The sequence below is a fragment of the Melospiza melodia genome, chromosome 10, assembly GCF_035770615.1.
Source record: "Melospiza melodia melodia isolate bMelMel2 chromosome 10, bMelMel2.pri, whole genome shotgun sequence".
Classification (NCBI taxonomy): Eukaryota; Metazoa; Chordata; class Aves; order Passeriformes; family Passerellidae; genus Melospiza; species Melospiza melodia.
Window position 1 is genome coordinate 9328250 of NC_086203.1, and position 17473 is coordinate 9345722.

Sequence of the window (17473 nt, forward strand, 5' to 3'; positions counted from 1 at the left end):
ATTTTACACTTCTAGAATAAAAAACAGAATTGCATTTGATTGGTAATCTTTATTCTAGGAAGAACTAAGCCAACCCATGACAACTAGTATACTGGAGAGGCTCTTTTCCCACTGCAGATTTGTACCTAGCCACAAAAACGAACGTAAAACCTTTTCCCTGATATTTCCCGGGATTTCTGACAAGCTCACCTCTCAGCCTTCACAGGCAAACTTTGAGCACAGCGGGAATCTCTTCAAGGCACCATCTTTGTTTGCTTCTTCAAGAACTGCCTCAGTTCTAGTGCAGAGGCTTCTCTCAGCTTTGTGCCGCCCTGCTCTGCCCCAAGCCTGTCCTGAGCCCTCTCCTGCAGCTGCTGCGCTGCCATGGAGCTGCTGTAAAACACAGCAGCTCTGCCACACCTGCTCAGCAGGACTGGAGAAGCTTTCTGGCCTTGCTTACCTTAGCCTGGTGGCTTCTCTAAACACAGCTTGAGCTTTTGAATGCTAGGTTTCACCTGGCACAAAACCTGATGCTGCCTTTCTCATGGAGGCTAAACTCCAACGGGCTTTCAAAGCTTTCTGCCCAGAATACAGCCTAGGAAACCACTTAATGCAGCCATTTCATCTTGAAAATGGCCCAGTCTGTGTATCAAAGAAGCTTGTTTAAATGCTGGAGCCCACCAGAGCATCCTTCCAGGGCATATCTTTCTGCCCCGCACCTCTCCCTAGATGACTGCCAAACAGCACCTTTGACAGCTCTTTTCTCCAGAAGCTTAGTGGCACCACTTTATTTGGTGGAGAACATAGGAAAGTGTTCTATGATATCATCATCATCATCCTCATCAAGACAATGAGCTGCAAATTGGAATGACCTGCAAATTAGTTAAATTACATCAACAACTCTTACTGTGGACTTAAGTCTCAGATTGCAGCACTGGCTTTACTATGCCTTGAAACTGCAGATGTGCTACAGTCCTTAAAATCAGGTTGATGCAGACATAATTTGGAGTCAAGCACAGCAGAAATCAAGAATAGGTGCGTGGATAATTTTCTGTGGTGTGCAAATACAGATGGTGCTGCAGCATTATTTGAGACTCAAGGCAGGAGACTTTCCCACGGCCCCTTCACGGCATCCTTCTCCCAGAGAGCAGCCCCAGCTCAGTGCTGCTGTTCCAGAAACACAAATACTGGGAATGCAGCCTGGCATGAAAGGAGAAACAAATGTCAGCTCCTCAGTGCTCCATCCCTCTGCCTTTACATCCTTACATATTACTTTTTATTTAAAACACTCAAAGTTTACTTTTTTTTTTTTTTACTTGGATGTAAAAGAAGAAAACTCAGTGTGATCCCTGGGGTGGAGAGGGGGAAAGCAACGGTGTTGTCCCTACAAAGAACAAACAAGATGCTTCTGCTGATGATTGTGGAATGTGAGTGGCTGGGACATTCAGATTTCCTCCCAGAGTTTCATGTTCCTCATTCAGACAGAGTCAACCTATTTCTTCAATAAAAAGCAAACCCTGGCTCTCTGATAAAAACCTCCTTTCAGTTGTGGCCAAGGTAAATGCAGGCATGGAACAGAAAATAGTGTTGGAGTTCAACTCAGCTGTATGGCCAAATAACCTGAAAGCAAAGCTCCCACAGTTACTGCACTTGGAAATATCTCTGTTAACTTAGAAATGAATAACGAAAATCATCTCCTTTCCTTAAAGGATAGTTATATTATTGTGTAATAAGAGGCAGATGTCAAAAAGATTTCAAAGACTTGGTAAAAAAAAAAAAAAAATCTTTGGGAAACTGCACTGCTCTCCCTGACTACCAGAGCTGCTCCAGCTCCCCCTAGTAAACATGTTGTCACTTTGTTTTAATTTGGGAGCACAGTCCCTGGGAGCTCTGGCATGTCCTGAGCAGGGAATCTCTTCCCAGCAGCAGGGAATTTCCTGGAGTGCAACGGGCAGCAAAGGGCCAGCTCTTCTAAGGGGGAATGGCCGGCCAGGTGTGAAGGGAAACTCATCCCAAGGAATAAAGCATGAGGCACAGCCAAGGACATGGGGCAGCGCCATCATGTGTAGGCTCTGGGCAGCCCCAGCTCTGCTCGTCCTCATCCTGCAGGGACACAAGCCAGGAGAATCCCACAGAGAGCCAAGAGTGGGATCCTCAGCAGATGTGGCACGGCAGCCTTGCTTGGGCTTCAAGGAATGTCCACTTTACACTGCTGAGCAGCCAGCTCATTTCTTAAAGTGTTTAAGCCACAGCAATGAGTTCAAGGTTCATGTGCAATTTTATTAGAGCAAAGACTTGCAGACAACTGTTTATCTGGTGTCTGGCCTAAGTGCTGTGATAAATAGGCATGATTTGTCCTGATAAAAATTGAAACAGTAATCAATATTGATACAGTAATTAATAATTGAGAATAATAAAACAGGTAATTGTTAAAAGTTGTAATGCCAAAGAGGAGAGGGAAAGGAGGGGCTCCACCCACCCCCCCCACTTCCCAGCAGATGTTTTCAAGGACCACAGGAAAGAAGCTGGAGATACAGTTGCTAAAAATGATCAAGAACATGGTTGGGTCCAAGAAAATGCTAATTATAAGGGACTTATTGCTTTGATATGTAGATGCAGTGATACGTTAGCGTTGGCTTACATTGTACTGGCTTGGTGCACATGTGTAACCCAAAGGTGAATTAAAGGACAACAAAGAAGACTACAGGGCCTTCATCAGTGACGACCCCCAAACACTTGTGCGACCACCAAACCGAGTAGTGGCACATGCGTGATAAAGGTGGTGAGGAGGGCGGAGACAGAAAAGTGACCAACCAAAAATGGGAGGAGATGGTATTGACACATGGCATATAAGGGGTGACTTTTACTTGGCAAGCTTGTACGTGAAGTGGCAAGGGTCATTGAACCCTGCCCTCCGTACCCCGCGGTTGTTTTTGCTTATGCGCTATTATTTGAACCAAATTATCCCTTGTTTATATATTTTCTAAACTATTTAATTAAAATTGTTACTACTTTTAATATTGTTTGGCCTTTTTATGGTGGGATAAGTGGGCAAACATAACAGTGCTGATAAAGACTTGGCTGAAGTTTATATAATCTGCCATTAATAAATGCAATTTACTACAGTCTCAGGCAAAGACATGACCACTGCTGGCTCCATTAATGGTGCACTCAGCACAGGCCAGGAATTTGGTCTGCACAGAGACAAGACTTAATTCATTTCTTGTCCCTAAGTGCCTGGGATTTAGGTCAGGCCCAAGGCAAAAGATGGTGTAAATCTAAAGGCTCCATGTCAGAACTGTCAGGCTTTGCTAATATGAGCTCAGTTACTTTATTACAACCCAATAGTACACTTTATAATCCCAGCACCACGTCTAAAGCAAACTCTGGCTGCACTAACCATGCTCCAGCCCAGTGACAAGCCCTGAACATGACAAGATGTATGGCTGAGCTTCACTCTGCTCACCAGGAGTAGCTCGGAGGTGCAGCAGGACAGAGCCCAGAGCTCATAAACACCTTCACAGGACTGGAGTCATTGAGATCAGACACACACAAAAACTCTCACACCGGGCAGTCCAGGAGCCTGTCTGCTCCCCCCTTGCCCAAAGCCCAGCTCAGGGCCAGCCCCAGCCCCAGATGGGGGAGGTCTGTGGTGAGTACCCCGCTGCAAATTCTGCTAGGACAAACATCTGCCAGCTACAAAAAAGAAACATACAGGAATAAATTTGGTTTCAATTGATGTCTGATCACAACAGAATTAATAAGGAAACCAGTTTATTTGGCAAATTCTGGCATATTTAAAACCAGCATAATATAAAGGTGAGGCCCCTACACAGGTTGCCCAGAGCAGCTGTGGCTGCCCCTGGATCCCTGGCAGTGCCCAAGGCCAGGCTGGATGGGGCTTGGAGCAGCCTGGGACAGTGGAAGGTGGAAGGGATGGGACTGGATGGGCTTTAAGGTCCCTTCCAAACCCAAACCATTCTGAGATTCTGTTAATCTATAATGCATTGCCTACAATAGATTTTAAATTTACATTTACAATTAAGGCAATGTGCACAAACCTGATCCTTATGGAAGCTCTGCATATGAAATAAACTCTATATTTAAAGGTACATACACTTTCTAGATCCAGTTCCTCTGAAAAATTCCATAGCCCTATCTGAAAGCCAAGGGACATTTCTTTTCAAGAGCTGCGATGAATGAGATCCAGACCTGGGACTGTTTCATAAAGCATCATCCATGCCAAAATCCTCATCCAAATAAAAATTCCAAGAACAATTATGAGGATTCCAAGTATTAAATACCTAGTTCTGCTTCATTTAAAGCAAAAGACAAATTTATAAATGCATGGATAAAGCACTTAAAAAGTATATGTCAAAAGATATTAAAAGGCAGACACCTAAAATAATTTTTAAAATATGACTCAATTAGCGATTTTTGGTTTATCTTTTCAGCATCCAAACAATGCCACTGTGATTTATTGCTAAAGGATCCCAATGCATTTACTCATCTTAACCTGGAATTTAATCGTTAGAGTTTAAACTCTCTGGAACCTGACCTCCCCTGGGCCAGCTCCAGCTGTTCCCTGGGTGCTGTCCCTGTCCCAGGGAGCAGAGGTTGGAGCTGCCCCTCGGGAGGGGCTGCAGCCTCTGAAGCTGTGACCTCAATCTTCCCTTCTCCAGCTGAGCAAACCAAGTGCCCTCAGCTGTTCCTTGTGTGCCTTCCCATCCAGACTCTCCACCAGCTGCCGCTCAGCTCTGAATTTTGCAGGGTCTCCCAGGGGTGCTCTGCTGCCCTTGAGGTGCTGAGCAAGGAGCTCAGGTGCTCACTGTTACCTGGGGCAGGGCAGCACAGCTGCCTTTGGGCACCAATTCAGCTCAAAGCAGAACCTGAGCATATGGCAGCACTGTCACAGTGACAGGGCAAAATACAAATATCCATCTTATCCAAGATGCGGTTAAGGCAACCCCCATCATTTGCATTTCACACTTGCAGTGATTCATTGCCCCAGCAACAACGAGGCACTGTCCTGCAGTGGTTACAGCTCTGGCATGGAGTGAGCAGCTCCCCAGGCACCCCCTGCACAGCCCTGGGCCGCTCAGGGCAGGTGTGCTCCAGGAAGCCACTGAGGTGCTCAACATGCACTAAAATAAGCCAAATATTTTCAGAAATTTGGGTCCCAGTCAGCACATTCTGACGTCCCACTTGCAAGGTTAGAACCTTTTCTTTCTTTAAGAAGCCATGAAGACACAGAGACACCTCCCAGTGTCAACCCAGTGCTGCTGTGGGAACAGGCATGGACAAGTCCTCACCACATGGAGAATCTGCTGGGAGGCCCAGAATATGGAATATTCTAACTCTGCCCCCCAGGATTCTCTTGAAATAAAAGAACATCAAGCCACTCACTGTGAAGACTGCTGGAATCAGCCCAAATTGAACACATCTAGAATAAGTGGGGTCTAGGGGATCCAGCACATCATAAACTTTGCCCTCAGCTTCTTTGACAGGGGTTGAGGGGGATTTTGTTTCCCTAATCATCACAAATACTGAGTACACTGGTACTCCATGGAACATTAGTGCCCTTTTTTACTATAAAACTACTGTATTATCAATGTCTTTGGGTAGGTAAACAAAGGAAGAGCTTTTTGGTTTCATGTGCAAATCACACTGTTCTTTCAGCTGAAAATGAGGCATTAAACAATTTATTGGACTATCTCTGAACAACTTAATCAAAAGTGCCAAAGCCAAGAAAGGTGTGGGTGAGACTTCAGCCCTGCTGTCAGCCAGTTTCAGACCAGAGCACAGGGGCCTGCAGGTCTTACCTTGGGTAACGTGAACATTTCTGTATTTTCCCCACAAAAGTGACAGTCCATAAGACCAGCTGGACACAATTCTCCCAAAGGTTTGCAGTACTGAACTGAGACATGAGTGAGTCCCAGACAGCATGGTCACCACAATATGACCAGCTCAGGGATTTTTGGGATCTCCTGTCCTGTCCACAATGTTTTGATTTATGCCAAGTACACTTCTGAAAGTACAGCTCATTTCTGCTTCAGCCCAGATTTAAGTGACTGGATCCTGGACATACTATCCCAGGTTAAGTTGATTAAAAATACTGTAATTAATAGAATTCGACTAGATAAATATTCAGTGTAACTAAATTAATCTCACCCAAAGCATGTAACACACAGTAAAACGGAAGCATCTAACACAAATGCTGTCTGAAATCAGAAGGGATGGAAATTGTTTTAATTAGACCTCTATAGCTAGAGAATGGCATCCAGTACACATAACAAAAACTCTCAGCTCATTGCAAAATTGGTGGCTTTCCAAGCAATAAGGATTGTGATACATGGAGACATGTTACTAGGAAACTTGATTAAATGCTAGGGTTGAGAGAAAATGTTTTGACCTAGTGGGAGTCCTGGAATTTCTCAGAGTATTGCCTATTTGGAGCTGCATTTCAGCCAAAAGCAGCAGGCCAGCCTTCAACGTTAAATGGTTCTCCAGAGCACTTACAGCCTCTACAGTGGAGACAGAAAACCTAATCACTTTTAATTGAGCCACATCAGACTTCCAAATTCAACATGCATTCAAGAGACATTTACTCCAATTACAGCATAAACCCACTAGGCCCTTCTGCATAAGCAAGGAACTCAGCAAGGACAGACTGGAGGGCTTAACTGTGACCACGCACACAATGTCAGCACTTCATCTGACAGCATTCCCATGGAGAGGCTCAGGGCACTGCATTTCCCACTCCGAGGTTTGCAACCCCACCAAAGCAGCTGGAATTCCCATCAGCTGCTTGTAAACACTGGTGATCTTTCCCACTGCCATGTTTTTTCACTCTTCCCTGCCGGGAGAGCCTGATGATGGTGAGATTGCCACAGGACCAGAGAGGAGATTTCCTGGAAACAAGCCTGGCCACACAATTATGTTTCATAATGAAATGGACCAAGAAAGGGCTCATGAAAGGATTTACACAGTAGCTTACCACTTGTTACACTAAGCACTTGTGGCTTGTTCATTGCAGACCACTTAATCTGTTGTAAATGCAATACAATTTTAAACAACTTCATTTTAATACCACATCTCTTACAACATTACTGTACCTGTTCAATAAACCTGCACTCTGTTATGAGGTGGTGCTGATCCAGGACTGCACATTCCTAACAGGATCATCCTTAGAAACTTCTGCCTGCTCCTGTCATAGCCCACAGAAGGACATTTCTGACTCTCAGCACACAGATCACCCCACAGAGCTGAGGAATAAGGAGCACTTTGGTGGGAGCAGGTTTTAAGTGGATCATTGGAAATTGAACATCTGCTTCAACATGATATAACTGACTCTCCCTAATTCAAAATCAAACCGGACAAACCAGGAGGAAACCTGTCTGAAACCAGTCCTGCTGACTCCTGGCAGCCACTGGCAGCAGGCCTCTTCCCTCTGGGCCAACACTGTTTGCAGTGCTGCAGATGGTGATCCTGAGCAGAGCCACTGACTGCTCCACAAGCTCCAACTGTGAGCAGCTCACTGGCCACAAATTCCCTTTGCATCCCCCTCACACTTTTAACATCCCAAGCAGCACCCAAAGACCTTTCTTGCCTCGGGCTTAAGAGATATAAAGGCAGCAGTGATAATTATTGCTTTAGCTGTATTTATTTCAAGCCTGATTGCACCCAGGGATGATTCTGCACTATTCTCCTTGTCCTGTCAAAGGCTCTTCCCAGATATTTCTATGTTTAGTGCAACACAGAGAGCTCAAGATGCATTTCATGGTAACAAGAACCAAAATGGCCTTTTCCTGCCACGTTTCTGTGTGATGTGAGGTTGGAAAGATGTATTTATTACATGCTGAACCTCATGCACTTCAAGGCTGGACAGGGCTTGGAGCACCATGGGACAATGGAAGGTGTCCCTACCCATGGCACTGAGCTTTCAGGTCCTTCCAACCCAAACCCTTCTAGGATTCTGCAATTCCAAACAGTGTCAAACAGCTCAAAAGCAGAAACACTGATAATACTGCCCCTCACTTCTTTGTTGAAGGAAAAGGTGTGGATTTGTCCAAGACTGAGTCATGCTTACAACTGGTCTGACAGTGCAGCGACCACAAACCCAATTCAGAGTCTGATAATTTTTTTGTGAATTTTCCAAACACTTCTATCTCTTATTCCAGGCCTGTTTCAAAAAGCCTTTCTGAAGAGGAAAAGTGCAATCCTCCTCTTAGTGACTAATGGAACCATGTCCTATAGGTAGCAGGTGGCTTTAAGACACCCAACTTTGCCCTCAGCTTCTTTGACAGGAGTTGAGAGGGAATTTGTTTCCCTGATCATCGTGTTATGAACAAAAAATTTTGCCAATTTTTTCTGTGAGAAAAAGGTTACCACTGTTGCTGCTGGGCTGCTGCTTGTGTTATGGTAATTACGGGTTGTTGTTGTTAATAGTTGCTTTTGTATCAGTAAAAGCCCTGGCTGGGGTGAGTCAATGGCCCTTCTCTGAGACAGTGAAGGGTGGAGACCTCCCGAACAGTGAGGAGAAGAGACTTTGGAGGGGAGGGATATGCAAAATACTCCAAGGACCAGCATGCTGTGTGGAACCCCTGCTTCAAACATAGTGAGAAACCCCAAAAACAACGAGCCACCTAAGAGTTGAAAGATTGGAGTGATGTCTGGACGAGAGGAGCGGAGTGCTGGGCCTGCAGAGATGCGGAACACCTTTGGAGTTTCTCTCACCCTGAGCAAGGAGTCGTCCCCGGCGCCCAGGGCCAGCTAAGACAGCCAGCAAAAGTAACATCGGAAGGGATCACGAGGCCCTAAAGGCTCCCACGAGGACCTGATCCCCAGCTCTGCCCCTAGTGGACAAAGCTGCGCTTATCCTCCTCCTCTAAGTTGTCCTGGGAGAGATGATGGGAAGATGTAGACCTGTTGAGCTGCCCAATCCTGGGCTGATCACTTATAATAAAGGCGTTAAAAAGGAGAAGTCTCCTGGCCCTGTTTATTTCAGCTGGGGCACTTGTCTGGGATAGCCACGCCAAGAGAGGACTCAGGACTGGCCATCTTGGACCTCCAGGACAGCTGGCTACCAGGACTAGAGGGATCGGCTCAGGACCAGCGACGCAGAGGAGCACCGGAGCACCGGACTGGTGAGAAATCTGGTGACGGGAGTGGGAGACGTGCACATGTGTGTGTGAGTGAGACGAGGGCCGGCAGCCGGACCTTTGAAGTGAAAGGGACCCCACAATACCGCGTTTTCGGCCTTTCATGAGAAAGCCGGCCGGGAACAGGGGAAAGCAAGTGGAATTAGTGTGAGTGAGTCGGTTCCTAAGGGGGAAAAAAAAGGGGCCCCCCCTCTCTGGGCATGCAGAGGGAATAGTTGTATGAGTGGCACGCACCCAAAGTAAGTCCTGACAGAGGGAAGTCAGGCAGATTGTAAGTCCTGACAAAGGATTCGGGTAGATTTTTAAGTCCTGAGAACAATTAGGGTAGATTTCAAGTCCTGAGAAGGATTCGGGTAAGCTCAAGCCCTGCAGGCAAAGTAAGTCCTGACAAAGGAGTCAGGCACAAACCCCAGCGAAGGAGGCTGCGGTTTGCTTTTAAGTCCTGATATGGTGAAACCTAAAAATTGGCAGGCTAGGCAAACTAAAAATCAGGCAGTTTTTTTTCCTGACTGAGGAAGTCAGGCATAAACTGGATTCTTGGCCGAGGTTTCGTGTGTTCAAGTCCTGATAGATGTAAGACCTGACATTGTAAAGTTGGGCAATCAAGAGATCGGGCAGTTGTTTCAGTATAAAGTCCTGAGCATCAGGCAGAAATTTGAAGTTCGGTGGAGGAGGCTGAAGCTCCTCAAAGGAGGTGTTTTTTTAAATTACCGGTAAGTAAAGGCACCGTAGGGACTTTTTACTGTTGAGACATGTAAAATGGGAGGGTGTAATAGTAAAAAGACCGGCAAGAGACTGAGGAATATACCTCCCAATAGTCCCTTAGGAGAACTGTTAGAGAAATGGGATTCTATAGAGGCCCGGAGGGATTAGATAAAGTGAAAACGATCCATTATTGTGTAGAAGTCTGGCCGGAATTAGAGGTCCAAGGAGGATGGCCTTGGTGTGGGACAAAGGATAAGTGGATATGCCAACAACTGAGCCATTATCTGACAGCTTGAGGGGATGCTGATCCTGAGCAATTATTGTACGTAGCTTGCTGGGTAAAGAGCGCTGTTGAGGATGAAGGGGTGCGAATTTGTAAGGTACAGAGGAAGAAAGAGGGAAATGAAGGAGGGGATGATGGAATTAGTAAAAGATGGGACTCCCTGGATTATTTATACTTCTGCCCCTCCACCTTATAATCCTCTTCTCCAAGCACCTCAAATGGCAGGTCCGGTTCCTCCCCTGCCTGCCATCTCATTACCACCTGCTCAAATTCCTCCTTCTACCTCTTCAGCATGATATGCTTCTGCTTCTGCTATGATAAACCCAGTATCTCCTCCAGTAACCACTCCCTCACCACCTTCAGCTCCTCCAGTTCCTTCTGCATCACCACAAGTGCCTGCCACACCTGCTGCATTCTCCACCCCTTCTCCAGCTCCACTTAATATCCACTCAGGCTCTTCTCCCCCTCCTATTGCTGTCCCTTTACCTCCTCCTAATTGGGACACAAATGCCTCCTTGCCCGGTAAACAGCTATCAGCCAATACACCTGCTGGTGGGCAGAACGTTCAGGGTAACCCAGATATCCCTCAAAGGAGTTTGGCATCTGAAGATGGGCCGTACTGTAGTACCAGATCCAAGACCTCCAAGGCAGAGAAACTCTTTCACCTCAGAGAGGTTCCTATGGGAGGAGTAGCGGGAGGTGTTGGCTTTGTGAATGCTCCCCTAACTGCTTCTGAGGTGAGAGGATTCAAGAAAGAGTTGGGGCATTTAGTTGAGGACCCAGTGGGCATAGCCAACCAAGTGGATCAATTTCTAGGTCCAAATATCTACACTTGCGGGGAGATGAATTCCATCCTGAGTATATTATTCTCCCCAGAAGAGGTCCAGATGATTAGGGTGGCTGGCATAAGAATATGGGAGAAAGAGAACCATCCAGGACCCCAGGTGCCATCAGGTGAACATAAATTGCCACTAACGGATCCCAGCTGGAACCCTAACCAGGAGGAGGGGAGGAAGGCCATGATGGAATATAGATGTTTGATAATACGGGGGATCAAAGAGTCAGTTCCCAAAGGAACTAACACCCAATTGGCATTTGAGGGTACACAAGAGAAAGATGAAGCTCCTGCTGCCTGGCTTAACCGCCTAAAGCGGAACTTCCAGTTGTCCTCTAGAACAGACCCAGACACCCTAGAAGGTCAAATGCTACTAAAAGTCCAATTTGTTACCAAATCTTGCCCTGATATACGGAGAAAATTGGAAAAGATGGAAGATTGACAAGAGAAGGAAATTAATGAGTTGCTAAGAGAAGCACTGAAGGTGTATTTAAGGAGGGAGGAAGAAAAAGCAAAGGCCAAGGCTAAGATCATGGTTGCTGTAGCTAGAGAAAGTGCAGGGTGGGCAGGTCCACCACAAGGAGGAGGCAAGGATAGGTCAGTACTGTCAGGTACAAGAGGGATGGAAAGACCTCAAGTCCCTCTGAGAGAACGACTTTGCTATTACTCTATTACTGTGGAGAGGCAGGACACGTCAGGAGGTTTTGTAGAAAGCTCAGTCTCGATGCTGCAATAGCCAGGGAACAAGATAATTTAGGGAAGATCCTTAGAGGTGACAATTAGAGGGTCAGGGGCTTTACACTTTAGGGGACCCGATGCAACATCTAGAAGAGCCCTTGGTAAACTTTGAGGTGGGACCCCTAAATGAAGAATTTGAATTTTTGGTTGATACAGGGGCAGATAAGTCCTGTCTCAACAAAGTAACATCTGAAGTTAGACAAAAACAGCTAGGTAGAAAGGATATCCAATAGCACCAAAACTGGCCAGTAAGACTAAACTTGTAATAAGTGATGTGAAAGTAAAAGGTACCTTTTTATTGTCTTGTTGTGTGTATGAGAGTGAGTCACAAAGTCAGCCTCAACTTCCCGGGCAGGTAGGAAGGGGGCTGTGACCAAAGAGTGTGTGTGACCTGCAAACCAGACTAGGGCTCCCCAGATGTGTGAGGGAGCCGTAGCAGTAAGAGCGTGAGTGAAACGCAGACAGCCTCACAGGTAAATGTGCACCAGAGGCAACCAGAGTCAGGGCCCTTCCAAGAGGCCCAGAGATACCCGTGATTTTCTAGCAATAAGGATCCGGTTTGTGTCTTGAGGGTGTGAAGGAATGTGTGAGAGTGAATATAGACAAATTAGAATAGAAGTAATGTAGATTGTGCATTATAAGTTTTACCACATCTCCTTAGAGGGAAGTGTATTGTGTAGAAAAATAGTGTGAGAAAAAGTGTAAGGGGGTTGAAAGAAAAGTAGTATTTAAGCTGTAAGTGAAAGTAAGAAACAGAAGCAAGAGATAAATAGATAAGATCTTGAAAAATAGAACAGAAAACCAGTGAATTAAATACACAGAAAAATAGGAGAATAAAAGTACTTTGGGAGTTAAATTAGCTGAGAAATACAACTCCTTGCAAAATACAGAGTATGTAGAAGTTGATGAGAGAAACATGCAAGCTATGGAAAAAGAGAAACTAACCAATAACATTAAACAGAGAAACTGAGTTTTGATAGAATCATAAATAGCAGACCATTAATGCCTGTGTTTGAAAGCCCGTTTCAGGTACTCTTCATTACTAATTCGACTGTGAAAACCAAAAGGAAAAAGGTTGGACTCACATCACTCTCACCCCCAGGCACTGGACCAGGATTCAACATCAGGTTCCCACTCCCGCCACCAGATTTCTCACCAGTCCGGTGCTCCGGTGCTCCTCTGCGTCGCTGGTCCTGAGTCGATCCCTCTGGTCCTGGTAGCCAGCTGTCCTGAGGGTCCAAGATGGCCAGTCCTGAGTCCTCTCTTGGCGTGGCTATTCCAGACGAGCGCCCCAGCTGAAATAAACAGGGCCAGGAGACTTCTTCTCCTTTTTAACGCCTTTATTAAAAGTGATCAGCTCAGGATTGGGCGACTCGGCGGGGCTGCAGTCTCCCGTCATCTCTCCCAGGGCAACTCAGAAGAAGAGGATAAGCACAGCTCTGTCCACCAGGGGCAGAGCTGGGGAATCACGTCCTCGTGGGAGCTTTTAGGGCACGGTGTTCCCATCAGATGTTACCCCTCTCGGCCCAGTCGGCTCGGTCTCATCGCTGGGGACAACTCCCGTGGTCAGGGTGAGAGGGACTCTGAAGGTGTTCAGCATCTCTGCAGGCTCAGCACTCGTCTCCTCAGGTCCAGACATCACTCCAGTCTCTCAACTCTTATTTGGCTCGTTGTTTTTGGGGTTCCTTCACGTTTGGAGTAGGGGTCCCACAGCATGCTGGTCCTTGGAGTCACTTTGCATAGCCCCCCCCCCACCCTCTCAGGTCTCTTCACCCTTCTGGGAAAAGTACACCTTAGCCTCGGGCAAGGCTCTGCTAATGCAAAAGGAGCGATTAGCCACAACGACCTGTGATTACAATAACAAAACGCAGAACTTTGGCAGCTACAGTGATCTGGCTGCCTTTTTGTAACTTTTTCTCACAAAAAAAAATATTAACCGAATTTTTGTTCATAACACTGACCAACATTTTCAATTGCTTTATGAGTTTCAAAGATCAAAGTTCTCTAAGATTTGATGCTGCAGTCTCCTCTTAGTAGGTTAAAAAGTAGAGCAAGTTCATTATTTGTAATTCCTAAAACCAGATCGGACCCAACTGATATCTCTTAGAAGCTGTTGTAAATCTTGCAAGGTGCTTACTTTGCTATGAAGCTGTATTTTCTGTGCCTTGATGGATTGTTCTGTCATCCTCCATCACAGATGTTTCCAGGGCGAGGTTTCTTGTATTTTTGATGTTGAAATTTCCAGTCCACTGTTCTGAACTCCAGTGATGATGCTGTCTGAACTCTGTTCCGGTTCTTTTTCAGTAAGAACTGTGATGAGCAAGTCATTCATGTAGTGTAAAATTCTTGACTATGGCTGTTTTTGTCAGGCTGGAGACAAAGCTTTTGCTACAAAAATATTGACAAATAGTAGGAGAATTTTTCATCCCTTGCAGCAAAACAACTTACTGAAATCTTTGTAGTGGTTCTTTTCTATTAACGATTGGAACCAAAATGGTAAATTGAGGAGTATCCTCTGGATGTAGTAGGATGTTGAAAAAACAATTTTTAAGTGGGTGATAAGAAGGGGATAGTCTCTTGGAATCACTGAAAGAGAGAGAAGTCTAGGTTGTAGAGGCTTCATGTTTTCTATGATCTTGTTAATCTTTTTTAGGTCATGGGGTAATCTCTAAGAATTAGAAGTCTTCTAATGAATGATAAAAACTGGGAAATTTTAGGAACTGTTTCCAGGTTTGCTTTTTTTTTTTTCCTAACCCGATTTCTGTCTTAGCAATATCTCTCTTATTCCATAAAACTTCGAAGTCAGCATTTCTTATCACAAAATTTACATACAAGTACATACAGTGTGAGCCTTCCATCAGGCCCTAAGAATTTTCTACAAATCAATTTCCCACAGAGGAGGTGCAGGCCCAGATGATGCCAGGGAAGGAAATGTGCCCTCAGCCCAGGGACGCTCAGCATGGGCTCCCCCAGCCCTCGGGACCCCGCCACTGGTCACAGCAGCCCCTGCCTGGCTCCTGCCTGCCCACACTGTGGGCATCCACGGCTGCTCCTGGGCACGGAACTGAGCCAGTGCGGCTGCCACGTGGGCTTTGCTGCTGCTGCCACCTGGACATTGGGGTGACACCTCCATCTCTTTATTGCAACAGAAATGCTGGGCCAAGCTCTGCCCACCTTCAGTACAGGCCAGAGATCAGGGCCAGTTCCTTCAGGGGGAGAGGACCTTGTTTGGGTGGTGGCAGCATCTGCACAGCAATAAGCTGGTAATGCAGCTGTGACAGGGGCATCGGGCATGGGCATGGCGATGGGGAATGTCTGGTACAGGTGTCCCAGACTGAGGCGTTTGGCCGCTCCTGTGAAGCTGCTGACGGACACCTGTTGAGACAGGACGATGCTGAGGTCCCAGTTGCAGTTGGCACACAGAGACCCTCCTGCACAGCAGGAGATTCCCAGTGTGCTCAAAGTTTGCCTCTGAAGACTGAGAAGTGGGCTTCTCAGAAATCCTAGAAAATATCAGGGAAAAGGTTTTAGGTTGGTTGTTGTCACTAGATAAAAATGTCCAGTGGGAAAAGAGGCTCTCCAGTATGCTGAGTGTCTTGTGATGACTTAGTTCTTCTTAAAGATCACCAATTAAATGATATTTTATTCTTTATTCTTCAAGTGTAAACGTGTTCTTCATTTTTCAGAATTCTAATACTACTTTGAAAAATATAAAGCATTTGGGGGAAATGGGAAAAAAGTATTTGGGGATTTTTTTCTATTAAAGATGTTTTTGAGTATTTCTAAAAATTTCTAATATGTAGAAATGTAAAATGAAGAAAATGAGCTTGCTTTTTCCCAGGAGCCCCAAATCTGGCTGCTGCCTGCCCAGCCCTGGCAGTGCCCAGACAAGGAGCTCCACCAGCTCTGTTGGTAGAACAGAGACACCTGAGCTGAAGCCCAAAGATGTTGCTGGACTCAAGCCCTTCGCTGGCTTGCAGGGCTATACCTCCTGGCCTGGCTGGACACCAGGGCCAGCACCTTTGGGGACAGAGGGTCCTGCTCTGGGTGGTGGTGGCAACAGCATGTCCCCAGGCAATAGGAGGGTAATGCAGCCATGGAAGGGACAACGGACACTGGTACAGAGATGAGAGATCACAGGTCCAATTCTCCCTGCCTGAGTTATTTGGCCGGTCTTGTGAATCTGCAGAGGCACTCCTGTGAATAGAGGAGGTGGCTGAGGCCCCAGCTGCCAGGGGCACACAGGGAGCCTCCTGCACAGCAGGGCCCAGAGCTGGCAAGGCTCCCCAGCACGGCTGGAGCTGCTGGCACAGCTTGGCCCAGCTGCACAGCTGTCCCTCAAGGCCCCGGCGAGCAGGGCACGGCTCTGGGCAGGCTCCCTGGCCAGGAGCGGGCCCCAGAGCGCCTCTGCCTTTCAAGGGCAATCTCGTCCCTGCTCTTTCTCCTCCCCACCGTGCTTTTCCTCTGCCCTGTAGCCCCGGGTGCCTCCTGTGCCCATGTCCACGGCCATGGCTGTAAATGCCTTAGGCTGCAGCACAGGGCCAGGGCATAGCAAGGCTCTTGTTGTGCGCTGCCCGGCAGGCCCAGCCGAGCCCGGGGCTGTGGCCCTTCCCCACCTGGGCCAGGGCTGGCCCGAGAGGGCGCGGCAGCTCCAGAGGCCCTGCCCGGCCCCCAGGGATGGGCTCCGCCCGCCCGCCGGGCCCGCAGGCTGGGCCCGAGGCTTTGCAGGACGCTTCCTGCTGACTTTGCACATCGTCGTCCGAGAGTGGCCTTTGCTGCACTGAGAAGACTGAAAAACCCCACTGCACACCTCATGAGGGACTCCTGCAAGCCTCAGTAGCGATCATCAATAGTCCTTTGTGCCTCATGAGTGTTAGGAATGAGGTCCTACGTGTCTAATTAAATAAACCATTAAATTAAAATTGAGCAACAATTTTAATTGAGAAGGAATTTTATTTAAAATAGTACAATTAAATATAATCAAGCAAATACAAAAAGAAATTTGGCTGTGGTTTGGATAAAGCATAAGCAAAACCAATTGATTGGGGTACGGGGAGGGCTTCCCACCCTGCCTCATGTACAAAATGCAAAAGCACACAACCACAATTTATATACTCTATGCTAATACATATTCATCAATATTTTCCCATAAGTATCTTTTTTCACATCTTGCAATCTATGCCACTATACTGCATAATGCATGCTCCACTTGCTGCTAAGCGGTCTTTTGGCCCTGTGGTGGTCTTTTCAGAGGAAGGCTCACCGTCTTCCTTGCTGTCTTCTTCTGAATAACCTGGCAAGTTGCACATGTACATTAAGCTTTGTGTTATATAAGTAAGCATTATGTTCCAAATAAGCTGTACTGTAGATAAGACTTCTATTTTAGATTCCCTATCTGGAATTGTCACCACTTTATTCATCCCAAGGCTGCCCTTGCCTTGGGAGTCATTTTAACTTTGTTCATCCCCATGCCAATTCTGCTTTGGGAGTTTTCCTAACTTTGTTGATCCCAAGGTCGATTCTGTTTTAGGATATGGCTTATCTCAATATTCTATCCTGTATCCTATTCTCTCATGAACATCTGAAAACATCTGTTCCATGACACTAATTACATATCCTTTTCCTCTACTACTTTTTAACAAATATTTTCTAAGATATCGATAGACTTGCAATTGTTAGCACGACTCATATTCATTTATAACATAAGGGATCCTTGCACCACTGAGAAGGGACCCAAAAATATACCTGTGTTCCTCATGAGGGATCCCTCCA